Raw genomic sequence first — 13,789 nt, 5'->3', positions numbered from 1 at the left:
CCCAGGTCAGTACAGTGAGGAGAGAAAGCATATAAATACATCATGTCCTCTTGTGTTTTTGGAGTTTGTGTTGCAACCATTAGAAGCTTCAGACACAGTAACTTCAGAATTGTTCTTGTTTTGCTCCTTAAAGCGAGGTAAAGGTGAACGGGGCAAGAGAGGCAGTGTTTCTCACGGCTGGTAGGAGGAGAAATCAGAGGAGAGTGGATGCCTTCAGAAGCTTGGTAAACACTCTTCAGCTTGAGCCAGGGGCTGGTGACTTTGAATTGGTGCTTAAAGGCAATTCACACAAAGTCCCTTTTGCCAGCCTCCAGTCTGAAGTGCGAAGCCAAATTGCAGAGATTAGACATAATGCTTTGAGAAACAAGTGTCCTGTTTTAATGGGGCTTATGATTTGTGCTGAGCCAATTGTAAAAGGAAATATGCCTTAATAAATACTTTTGACGGTGGTGATGAGAATTATCCTTCAGTGTGGGTAATAACTGGGGAAGAGTTGGTGAGCGGCAGGTAGACTGAGAGAGGCTCCCTGCTTAAAACTGCTGGTGGCTGAGTGTGTGGGAGTGTGTGTGCGTGTGTGTGTGTGTGTGTGTGTTCCAGAGATGCACAAACATTTAAAGTCTGAGCAGACTCCATGACAACTTCAAATAGAGGCTTGGCTGAAATCCCTCCTGGGCCCCAGTAGCCATCTCAGCATGGATGAGGTATTATCAACTCCTGATGAAGATTGATTTTAAAATAACCGAGTTCTCAAAGATCCTAATTCTGGAAATCAATTAGATGAATCAGCTTTGTAAAACGACCGTGTGGAATGTGTTTCAAGGTTACTGGGGAAATTCTGGACCCATCAGACCGATTAGCTCACAGAGTGTGCTGTGGTCTGCGCTGTTGGTATGTTTGGTTTGGTTTACAGTGTGGCTTTGAAATGGAGCTGAGTGACCTTCTCCTAAGGTGAGGTAGGCTGGGGTGTTCATCAGAGCTCTTAGATGCAGGTGACAGGAGGTGACTCCGATGGTTTAAGGAGAACAGGAATTCCTGAGTTGGTGGTGAGGAGCCCACACAATCAGACGTGATGTATCTCGGATCACTGCCCCAAAGTCACACCATTGAACTGGCCGCCTACAGCAGGGGATTTCTTAAACACAAGAAGGAGGCTACAGATGCTGGGGAGCCACAGCAGATGACAAACTTTTAGTATAGAAGAAAAGACATTCATTTATTCATTCAGAAAATATTTATTGGGGGCTTACTGTGAGCACAATTCTATGTGCTTGGGAAGTCATGGTGAACAAGGCAGACCAAAATAATTACTTTCATAGGGCTTATATTCTGAGACAAAACCAGAAATGTTATAGAGCTGTGTTGACCATTATGGTAGCCACTGGCTGCATATGGCTACTTAAATTTAAGCAATTTAATTGAAATTAATAAAACGAAACATCCAGTTCCTCAGCCACACTCGCCACGTTTGACTGCTCAATAGCCACGCGTGGCTAGTGGCTACTGTACTGGACAGTTCATGAACTCAAAGTCCCAAATCTGGTCTAAATCGCATTAGCTTGTCTAAATTATCCAAATTCAGCATGGGTGAGGATATGCGTGTGATCTATCCTGGTGCACAATTCCTTTCCACCCGTGGACCTATGAAACTGAAAAAAGTTCTCTGCTCCCAAAATACAGTGGTGGGACAGGCATGGGACAACAGCTATAGTTATTCTGGTTCAGAATAGGAGGAAAAAAGGAAGGTCACAAGGAGTCACCAGTCCTCAGCCATTTATAAAACCAGACAAGAAAATTCCATAAAGTTTCAAGCCCTAGGAATAATCCAGTGCTTTGCGGCTCTACCCTCTGGAGTCACAGCTCTGCCTTCTTCCTGAAAGGTAGCCCGTGTTTTGCAATTGAATAGTTTTATCAGTCTGTCTCTTAACTATAGAATTTGAGGGACGGACAGCCTTCTTTCATTTTGTGCTCTTCCTCTAAGTCCAAGTTGGCAGTGTTTCTGCTGATACCAGTTTCTGAAGAACTTTGTGGATCTCTCATGTATGTCACCAGGATTCACTGCCTTAGACAAGAGGATTGCCCATAGATATTTCTGAGATAATCTTTCATTTTGGCTTCTGCGGAGATGGCTGAAGAAGGGGCCTATGAGTCGTACTTTTAATCTCTTCGAGGAACATTTTTGATGATGAAATAATCTGAGATTTTAGTCATCCTGATAAATAACAACAGGTTACACAGCCACACCCTTGGATTTTTCTGCAGAGCACCCCTTCATAACAGTGCATCTCTTAATTTTGGCATCTTTGGCTTAGAGGGTCCCAGATCATCCAACCCTGCTTCTTTTTCAACAGTTCTTCCCTCAAGGTATTCCTCTCCTCTCATATTTAACAATAAATATTAAGAAAAAAACCATGTTGCACTGCCAACATTTTGCTTGGAAATAGTCTAAGTTAAATATACAAGGTCATCACTTATAGGTCCTACTTTCCACAAAACTGCAGAATACATTGTGCTAAACTTTCTGTCACTGTGTCACATGGGTCATCATCTTCCCCCAGTTTTCAGTAACCCGTTCCTCACTTCCTCTTGAGTATTCACTGACACCATCCTTAATGCCCGTGTGTCTACTAACAGTCTGTTCACTTTGACTTAGGTATTTTCTAAGGCAATTTAGGTTTCTCTAGCATGCTTTCCATTTCCTTCTGAGCCCTCACGAGTGGAGTCTTAATGTCCATATTTATAATACAGTCTATTCAAGGTGATCTGGGCTACTTCTATTGTGCTCTTCAAAAGCCTTCTAGTCTCTACCCATTGCCCAATTCCAAAGCCACTTTTATGTCTATAGATATTTGTTACAATAACACTTCACATCTAGGTACCAAAATCTGTATTATTTTTCTATTGCTGCTGTAACAGATTACCACAAATTTAGTAGAGTAACATAACACACACACTTTAAAAAAAATATTACAGTTCTATAGGTCAGAAGTTTTGCTTGGGTCTTACTGGGTTGAAATCAAGATGCTGACAGAGCTTCCTTCCTTAGTGGAGACTCCAGAGGAGGTATCTCTATCTCTTTCTTCCCTCATTTGGTTGTTTGTAAAATTTATTTCCTTGTGGTTGTAGGACTGAGGTCCTTATTTTCTTGCTGGCTATTCCCAGCCTCTAGAAGCCACTACATTCCTTGGCTTGTGACTTCCTCCTTCCATCTTCAGAGCCAACAGTGGTGAACTGAATCCTTCTCATTTCACATCTCTCTAACTCTTCTCTGATCCAGCTGGGAAAGGTGTTCTCTGCTTTTAAGGACTCATGTAATTACATTGAGCTCACTAGGATAATCCAGGATAATCTCTTTATCTCAAGGCCCATGCTCTTAATCACATCTGCAAAGTCTTTTGGCCCTGTAAGGTAACATTCACAGGTTTTGGAGATCAGGTGTGGACATCTTTTAGAAGTCATTCTGCCTGCCATGAGTTATACAGAGTTACCTCACACTCACTGAGAGCGTAACCCTCTGATGATCAGGTCAGGGTAAGGGCCACAGAAATACCAAGAGCCTCTTCATATATTTGGTGACACACCAACCTGGGGCTCTGGAGAAGACCGATCCTGACCCCACAGGCACAAAGCTGTGGTTGACTGGGGCAGGGGCATTTATGGAGACATTCATAACCAGAAAGTCTGTGCTCTAGGGGAAGGGGGTACACGCATAAAGCCTAGAGGCTAAGAGCTTGGACTTGTTAGACAGGTATGGCTTCAGATGCCAGTTTGTCCACTTGACTTTCAATTAACTTTGAGCCTTGGTTTTCTAATCTGTGAAGTAGGGGTAATGAAAATTTGTATGCCTAGAGTAACTTTTGGGGGAGGATTCAGCAGGAAAAAAAATCACAAGAAGCCCTTAATCCCATGTCTACCACACATATATGGCTTTCTCAGGGGCCTTAAAAAGGAGTTTGGGAGATAGATATGTTGCTCTTTTTTTGAATCTTCACCCTAGGATACATTTTTATTGATTAAAAAACATTCTTTGAGAGAAAGAGAGAGAAAGGGAGAGGGGGAGAGAGAAACATCCATCGGTCGCCTCCCATGCTCACCCAGACCGGGGATGGAACCCGAAGCCGAGGTATGTGCCCTGGTGGGGAATTGCACCTGAGACTTTCAGTACAGACTGACGCTCTAACCAACTGAGCCACACCAGCCTGGGCTATGTTGCTTTTCAAAATGCTCCCCAGAACAGATAAAATCTGACCTTTTGGCCTTCCTTGTGCCTGACTGGGGGGCAGGGGAGTCACAGTCCTGAGGCACCATGGTGGTTCTAGGTCTTTGGCTCATAGGAACGGCAGGAAATGATGGGAGAGAATGGACCTAAGGGAGGCCTGGGGATGCTGCAAAGTGACTGGGGTCCGGGCTTTATTTCTAAGGAAGAGTGTGGAGGAATCACTTTATATCTCTATTTGTTTTTCAATCTTGTTCTCAGGGAGTGGTGGAAATAATTGATTTGCAACTGTGAGGAGATTATGAGATCTTTTTCTTTCATTTTCTCTTCCAAATTATGTTCTTATGTTGGGCAATAAAGAAGAAACCAAAACTAAACTGAGTTCTGCTTAGACATACATCTTAAGCATTATGATCTTGCAACTTGGATTTATAATTGAAAAAGTGATATAGAATCTTAAAAAGGACTTTATTTTGATCACAAGGGAACTTAGGAAATTAACATTTAAGAGGTAAATGTGCATTTTTCTGCATATTTTAAGGAGGATTTTTACTTTAACAGGGAAAGATTATTTTCAATGGGAAAAAGTACATTTTAGCATTTAACCAAGATAAGCATATTACACTTTTCACAGATTTTTCTCTGTTCTGATTTCTTCCAGTCTCCTTGAATGGCAAAAATTCTTCTTCTTTTTCTAAAAATTTAATTTATTGGGGGTGACATTGGTTAGAGACAGATAAGGGAGGTGTTAAGAAAGCAAGCGTGCTGAATAGGAAAACAAAGGGAGGGGACATCTTTAAATTTCTTTATTTTACGTTTTTTATTTTTCATTTAGAGTTGACGTACATTATTATATTAGTTTCAGGTGTACAACATAGTGATTATACATTTATATAACTTATAGAGTGATCACCTGATACGTTTAGTAGCCACCTGGCACCATTCATTGTTATTACAACGTTATTGACAATATTCCCTATGCTGTGCTTTTCATCCCTGGAGTTGTTTTAATAACTGGACACTTGTAAATCTTAATCCCCTTTACCTTTTCCACCCATCCTCCCAACCCTGCTCCCTTCAGGTGATCAACAATTTGTCTTTTGTATCCGTGAGGTTGTTTCTGCTTTGTTTGTTTACTTGTTTTTTTTTTTTAGATCCCACATATAAATGAAACCATATGGTATTTGTCTTTATCTGTCTGACTTATTTCACTTAGCATAATACCTTCCAGGTCCATGCATGTTGTCACAAATCTCAGGATTTCATTTTCTTATGGCTGAATAATATTCCATTTATATATGTCACATCTTCTTTATCCACTCATCTATCAATGGACACCTAGGTTGCTTCCATATCTTGGGTATTGTAAATAATGCTGCAATGAACATAGGGGTGCATATATCTTTTCAAATTAGTGTTTTGGGTTTCTTCAGGTAAAATACCCAGAAGTAGAATTGCTGGGTCATATGGTAGTTCTATTTTTAATTTTTCAAGGAACCTCCATGCTGTTTTCCATAGTGTCTGCAGTAATGTGCAATCCCACCAAGAGTCCCCTGGGGTTCCCCTTTCTCCACACCCTTCCCAGCCAACTTGCTTGTTGATTTATTGATGATAGGCATTTTGAAGTTGTGAAGTGAATATCTCACTGTGGTTTTAATTTGCATTACAGAAGGCTTTAAAAAAAAAATCCTCACCTAAGGATATTTTTTCCATTGCTTTTCAGAGACAGTGGAAGGGAGAGAGAGAGAAACACCGATGTGAGAGAGAGGCATCAATTTTTTGCCTCCTGCATGAGCCCTGCCCGACCAGGCCAGGGATTGAGCCTGCAACCAAGGTACAGAATTGAACCCGGCACCCTTCAGTCCACAGACTGATGCTCTAACCACTGAGAAAAACTGGCTAGGGCAAGGCTTTTTTATTTTATTTTTATGAAAAGAATCTAGGGTCTTAGACACCATTTGGCACTGCTGAAATGTTTGTTTCTGTTCCTGAGCATAGAATTTTCAAAGCTACTGAGTCTAGCCTGCAGGCGGTTAACAGCCGAGCACAGGAGAAGGGAGGTGGAAGATCCCACGTTCAAACAAGTTTGGAAAAAATTGGCATAAATCATTTAAACTGCTTTTTATATTACAAAACTTTTCAGAGATGATGTGCCTTATGTAATGTCAAGAGAAGGACAAAGTAGCCAAAATATTCCAATCTTATTTGAGCACAAACTTTTATTTATTTGCCTGTTGCTTTGCTGTAGGAAACATTGACTTAGTGTTCCAAGCTGAGTTTGAGTAATATCGCACGTTTCTCTGTGGGGAAATTTGGTTGAAGTTGAAAGGAGTGCTTTGGTAAAAACCGGGGAAGCCCAAATCATGCTAGGGTGGCATTTCCCAAATTATGGCTCATGAAGCATCTGTCTCAGAATCACCTGAAGGGTTTGTTAAAAATCCAGAGACCTGGGTCTGATGTTAGCTCTATTGTGTAAGAATCTCTGGGGTTAACGTCCTGGACTCTGAAATTTTAAAAACGCCGGAGGTCTTTGCTGCTAAAAGTGGTCTGTGAGCCAGCAACATAGCACTGCCTGGGCTCTTGTTGGAATGCAGAGTCTCTAACCCATCCCAGTCCTATTGAATCTGGATCTGCATTTCCAAAAAGACCCCTAGGTGATTGGCATGTACATTTAAAGCAAAAGGCACTGGATTAGAGAATAAAGCATCTCATTTTACTTAGATATTTGTATATTTTTAAAAGCTTGATCTAATTATGTATTCTATTTAAAAAGCTATTTGAAAAGAGTTCTATTTTACTTTTTAAAATTAATTTTTTTAATCCTTCCCCGAAGATATGTTCATTGATTTTAGAGACGGCGGGCGGGGGGGGGGGGGGGGGGTAGGGAAAGAGAGAGAGAAAAACATCAATGTGAGGGAGAAACATCAATAGGTTACCTCCTGTATGTGCCCAGACCAGGGATCAAACCCTCAACCTAGGTATGTGCCCTGACCGGGAACTGAACTATTGAACCCGCAGCCTTTTAGTGGGACGACACTTCAGTCAGCTGAGCGACCCAGCCAGGGCAAGAGAGCTCTATTTTGCTTTAAACAAAATCATAATTGAAGAGATAGCCTTGGTGACCTCTCTCTTAGTTTAGAATGGCAAGCGTTGCTGTTTAGATCAGGAACCTATTTAAAGACACCACTGTTCAGTTGCCATCAGGGTATACTGATTTTATTCAAACTGCTGGAAGAAAATAGGCTCTTGAAGGATGATATTGTTCCAAATTTATGGACATGATGATAACTGTCAGAGCCAAAAGTGGAATATCTATCAGGAGTAATTGACTCTGCACAGCTTAATTCCACTCCCCCTTCCATGCCATCCATGAAATGCTTGTAGTCATCTCAATTTAATAACTTAGATATTGATTTTACTGACTTTAGCTACCTTGCATCTCAGTCTTAGAAAACAATGAAAGAACAAAATTCGAGTGGGCAAAAAGACCACCCGACACTTCCACCGTCATTTATAACTGCATTGATTTTTAGCAAGGAGGGCCAAAAGTGTCAGTTTGAAATACTAGTTTCATGAGTTTTTGAGTAAGCAGGCCACACTTATGCTTTATTTCGTGGTAGGTTCTGTGATTTGGGACTTTAACGTGCGTGCGTGTTAGTCAGTGATGAGGCGGGGTCCCAGGGGGTTCAGTGCCTGCTCAGTGACCCGATCTAGGGAACATAAGCCAGCAGTTAAAAAGAATTTTAATAGCCACTCATAAGGATTAGAGGGAACTAGGCCTGGTGTTCACCCACTGCTCAGAATAATGCCCATTCCCAGCAGCCCGAGGAGAAACCTCCTAGCTCGTGAGACACGGGGTGAAGACCCCCAAGGTCCCTGCCTCCACAACGGAGAGTAGCCACGTCTGGACTAAATAAACATGGGTCTGTCCGGTCCCGTCTAACAGAGCTCAACGGTAAGACCTGAAGGGATCAACCCATTTCCAAGTAACTTAACTGCATCTCAGAGCAAAGCTCAAGAATATTAACAAGAATACAAAAATGCCCAGCCCAGTCAAGTTGTAAAGAGCCTTGAAAATATAACCTAAAAGGATGAGAAAAATGAATCAATCGAAAATAATTTAGGACTGACACAGATGTTAGAATGAGTAGGGACGGATGTGTTAAAACTATTAAAGGGAAACATAGAAGGCAGAAAGAAGACCCAAATCAAAACTTTAGAGATAGAAATCTACAGTACCTGAGATATAAAAAAAAAACAAAAAACTGGTTGGGATCAACAGCAGATTAGACATTGCATATGCACACAAAGAAATTAATGAATATGATAATATAGCATTAGAAACTATCCAAAATGAAACACAGAGGAAAAAAGAATATTAATGGAAAAAAATTGAACAGAATCACAACTTCAAGTAACTGGAGTCTCTAAAGGAACCAGTGAGAGGGAGGGATAGAAAAAATATTTGGCGACAGTGGCCGATTTTTTTTCAAGTTTGATGAAAGCAAAAACCCACAGATGCAAAGAAGCTCAATGGGTACCAAGCACAAGAGACACTGAGAAAACCACACTAAGGTGCATCATGATCAAGTGCTCAGACCCATTAGTAAAGATCAAGATTTAAAAGGGCCCAGAGGAAAAAAGATGGGCTACTTACAGAGGACCAAGGATAAGGGTGGAAGCAGATTTTTGTTAGAAGTAATGAAAGTGAAAAAAGACAGTATGACAGAATAAAGTATGGAAGTAAAATGAAAAAAAAACCACTCCAGTTTTCAACAAAAAATCCTATAAGTAACAAATATCTTTTTCAAATGAAGCAAAAGAAATACTTTTTTTGCTCATGTGAAAACTGAAAGGATTCATCACCAGCACTCACACTAGATGAGTTTTTTTAAGTCCTTCAGACAGAAGGAAAATGATACCAGATGGAAATCGGGAATCTACGCAAATCAATGAAAACACCAGAATTGGCAACTGTGGATAATTACACAAATCACTGAAAAATGACTGACTGTTTATATAAACATAACAACAACCTTGTGTGGTGACTGTAATATATGTAATAGTGCAATGTACAACAATTACACAAAGTCTAGGAAGAGAGAAATGGACATATACTAGGAGAAGGTTTTCATAGGATATACGATGTGTTATAATGTCACTTGAAGGTATATTGATAAAATATATTATGGACCCCGAATCAACCAGTAAAATAAAAAAAGTCAGCGTTATAGTACATAGACCAACAAAGAAGATAAAATGGAATCATTAAAAATATCCAACTATCCCAAAGGGTAAGAGATCCTTCTTTTTTTATAGCTGCGTAGTATTCCATAGTGTAAATGTGCCACAGCTTTTTATCCGCTCATCTACTGATGGGCACTTGGGCTGTTTCCAGATCTTAGCTATTGTAAATTGTGCTGCTATGAACATAGGGGTGCATAGATTCTTACTGATTAGTGTTTTGAGATCCTTAGGATATATTCCTAGAAGTGGGATCACTGGGTCTAAAGGCAGTTTCATTTTTAATTCCTTGAGGAACCTCCATACTGTTTTCCATAGTGGCTTCACTAGTCTGCATTCCCACCAGCAGTGCACTGGAGAATATTATGCTAAGCAAAATAAGCCAGGCAAAGAAAGACAAATATCACATGATCTCACTTACATATGGAATCTAAAGAACATAATTGATGAGAAAAATAGATTCAATGACATAGAAGCATGGAAGAGACTGACGAATCTTAGAGGGGAGGTGGGGGTGGGTAAGTAGGTGAGGAGAGATTAACCATAGAGTTTATATGCATAACCCATGAACATAGACAATAGTGTGGTGAGGGCCTGGGGTGGGGAGTCGGTGCAAGTGGAAGGGGTCAATGGGGAAAAAGGGGGACATCTGTAATATCTTCAACAATAAAGATAAATTTAAAAGAGAAAAGAAAAAAATATTCAACTAATCCAAAAGAAGGCAGAAAAGGAAGGAAAAAGGAACAAAGAACAGATATGACAAGTAGAAAACAAACAGCAAACTGATAGACTAAAGTTGGCCGTATCAATAATCACAATAAATGTAAATGACCAGACACCCCACTTAAAGGGCAGAGATTGTAGGACTAGATTAAAAGCAAGACTAGCTAAATTTATAGCACGAAATGCTCTTGTTCAAGAAGAAGGCAGGTCTCAAATTCCACCTTAAGAAACTAGAAAGAGAAGAGTAAATTAAACCCAAAGAAAGAAGAAAATAACAAAGATCAAAGCAGAAATCAATGAAATGGAAAACAGAAAAACAAAAGAGAAAATCAGTGAAATAAAAAGCTGGTTCTTTGATGAGATAATAAATAAACATCTAGCCACAGTGGTCAGGACAAAAAAACCTCAATTAGCAATATCAAAATGAGAGAGGTGACATTGCCACAGATGCTGTAGCTATTAAAAGGGTAATTAGAGAACATTATGAACAACTTTATGCCTATAAATTTGACAATATAGATGAAATAGATAAATTCCTTGAAAGACATAAACTACCCAAGCTCACTCAAGAACTAGATATCCTGATTAATCCTGTATCTATTTTTAAAAATTGAACTTGTAGTTAAAAACCTTCCCACAAAGAAAACTCCAGATGGCTTCACTTTTAAATTCTAACAAATATTTAAGGAAGAAATAATACCAGTTCTATACAAACTCTTTCAGAAAATTGAAGATGAGGGACTACTTCCTAATTTATTTTATGAGGCCCTTACCCTGATACCAAAACCTTACAGAAATTAAAAGAAAGGGAAACTACAAACCAGTGTCCCTCATGAATATAGAGGTAAATATTCTAAACAAAGTTTTAGCAAACTGAGTCCAACAATATATAAAAAGATTATGCATTATATCCGGGAGTTGTTTATGCTCGATTGGTTTAACACTCAAAAATCAACCAGTGTAACTCACAATATTAAAAACAAAAAGTTAAACACCTAAAACCATCTCTATGGACACAAAAAGTATTTGCAAGAATCTAACTTCCTTTTCAGATTTTATAAATTCAGAACAAATAAGAAATAGAAGGAAACTTCTTCAACCTGATAAAAGGCGTCCATGAGAAATATTCAGCTGACATCATACTTACTAGTGAATGACTGAATGCTTTTTCCCTTAAGATCAGGAACAAATGAAGGATGCCTGTTTTCATTTCTTTCCAACGCCATGGTGAAATAAGTCACTCTAATAAACCAAGAGATATACATAAAAAACACATATATTGGAAAGGAAGAAATAAACCTGTCTTTATTTGCAGATGAAACGATGACCTATGTTGAAAATTCAATGAGAGCTACAAAAACATCTACCAGAGCAAACACGAGAGTTTAGCAAGGTTGCAGGACAAAATCATTACATGAAAAACAACTGTATTTCTATATACTAGCAGTGGACAATTGGAAAATTGAAGTAAAAAATAGCACCTACAGTAGCATCAAAGAATACAGAATACTTAGTTATAAGTTTGATTAAAGTTGTATAAGATCTGTACACTGAAAACAATAAAACACTGAGGAGAGACATGAATGAAGTCCTAAATAAATGGAGAGATGTTTACAAATTAGAAAGGAATGAATATTGTTAAGGCATAATTTCTTCCAAATTAGTCTACAGATTCAATGCAATCCAAATCACAGTCTTATTGTTTGTTGGGTGTTTTTTTTGTTTTTTTTTTTTTTTTGGTAGCATTGACAAGCTGATTATGAAATTAGATGTACAATGAAATACACAGAACAGCCAAAACAATGTTGAAAAAGAGGAGTAGGCTTGAAGGGCTAACATTCCCTGATTTCAAGATTTATTATAAAGCTATCGTAATCAAGTCAGTGTAGTATTGGCATCAAGATACATACTTATATCAATATAATACTAAAGAGAGTTCAGGGGGGAAATCAACAAATGGTGCTGAAAAATTGGATATCCATATCCAAATAAATGAACTCCCAGCTGTACCTTGTAGCATATACAAAAATTAACTGACAACCTATCACAAACCCACATGGGAAACCCAAATCTGTCAATCTTCTAGAAGACATCATAGGGGGAAAATCTTTATGCCTTTGGGTTTGGCAAACATTTCTTAGATATGACACAAAACGTCTGACCCATAAAAATGGATATATTTAATTTCATCAAAACTGAAGTCTCTGCTCCTTGAAAAACACTGTTTAGAGAATGAAAAGCCACAGAATGGGAGGAAACGTTTGGCAAACCGTATATCTAATAAAGGGCTTTAATTTAGAATCTATGAAGGACTCTCAAAACTCAATAATAAGAAAACATGTAATAAAACAGTGATAAAATGCTTGAACAGACACTCCTCCAAATTAGATACACACGGCAAATAATCACACGAAACGATATTCAACATCGTCTGTCATTAGAGAAATACAAATTAAAACCACCATGTGATACCAGTCATCTAGAATGACTAAAATTAAAAAGACTGACCACGCCAAGTGCTGACAAGGGTGGGGAGGACCTGGGACTGTCATAGGCTGCTGGTGGGAGAGTAGAATGGTGTGACCACTTTTGAAAACAGCCTGGCATCTTCTCAAGTGGTTACACGTACACCCAGGCTGGGATCTAGCCCTTCCACTCCTAGGTTTTACCTAAGAGACAGGAGAGCATAAACCCAAAGACATAGGCAGGAATGGCCCTGGTGATTTTATTTGTTACCCCCAAATCTGGAAACAACCCAAATGCCCATCAACAGGTGGATGACAAGAGGATTTGTGGCACACGCATCTAATGGAATACTGCTCTGCAATAAAAAGGAACGAACTGTTTATGTGTAGAACCACACGGACGATCTCAACAGCTTTACACGGAGTGGAAGACGCCGGGTGCAAACACACGGACTATCTGATCCCATTTATGTGAATTCTTAAAAGTGTGGACTAATCTACAGTGACAGAAAGCAACCACTGGTTGCCTGGGGACAGGAGCAGGGGGAGGAAAAGGGTAGGGGTGGGGATCACTAAGGCTCACAGGAAACCTTTGGGGCTGACAGATGCATTTCACTGTCCTGAGTGTGTTGGCGGTTTCATGGAGATATTTGTGTGTATGTGTGTGTCTGTGTCAAGCTGTACACATGAACACTGAATTAAACCTCCCAAGCGAAAACGCCCGAGCATCTCATGGATCAGGTGGGAATCAGGCAGGAAGGAGACAGAGGAGCCACGTGGGTGCTCCTGCCAAGTGAAATGCCCTCCACCTTGTACATCTTCTCTCCACTGTTTCTGAAAATCATCTTTGATTGGTAGCAAACAGAGGGCGATTTCACTTAAAGTGGATTCTGAAGTAGCTCATAGCAGGTTAGGCTGGCTGCAAAGCAGAGGTATGCAGATTCTCTCCCCAAAGGGGGAGCTCCTGCAGGAGCCCAGCCTTCTGGGATTAGTGCAGGAACCCAGCGTTCTGGGATTAATGCAGGAACCCAGCGTTCTGGGATTAGTGCAGGAACCCAGCGTTCTGGGATTAATGCAGGAACCCAGCGTTCTGGGATTAGTGCAGGAACCCAGCGTTCTGGGATTAATGCAGGAACCCAGCCTT

This window comes from Miniopterus natalensis, chromosome 3, assembly GCF_054644295.1.
Source record: "Miniopterus natalensis isolate mMinNat1 chromosome 3, mMinNat1.hap1, whole genome shotgun sequence".
Lineage (NCBI taxonomy): Eukaryota > Metazoa > Chordata > Mammalia > Chiroptera > Miniopteridae > Miniopterus > Miniopterus natalensis.
This window is presented reverse-complemented; position numbering follows the sequence as displayed.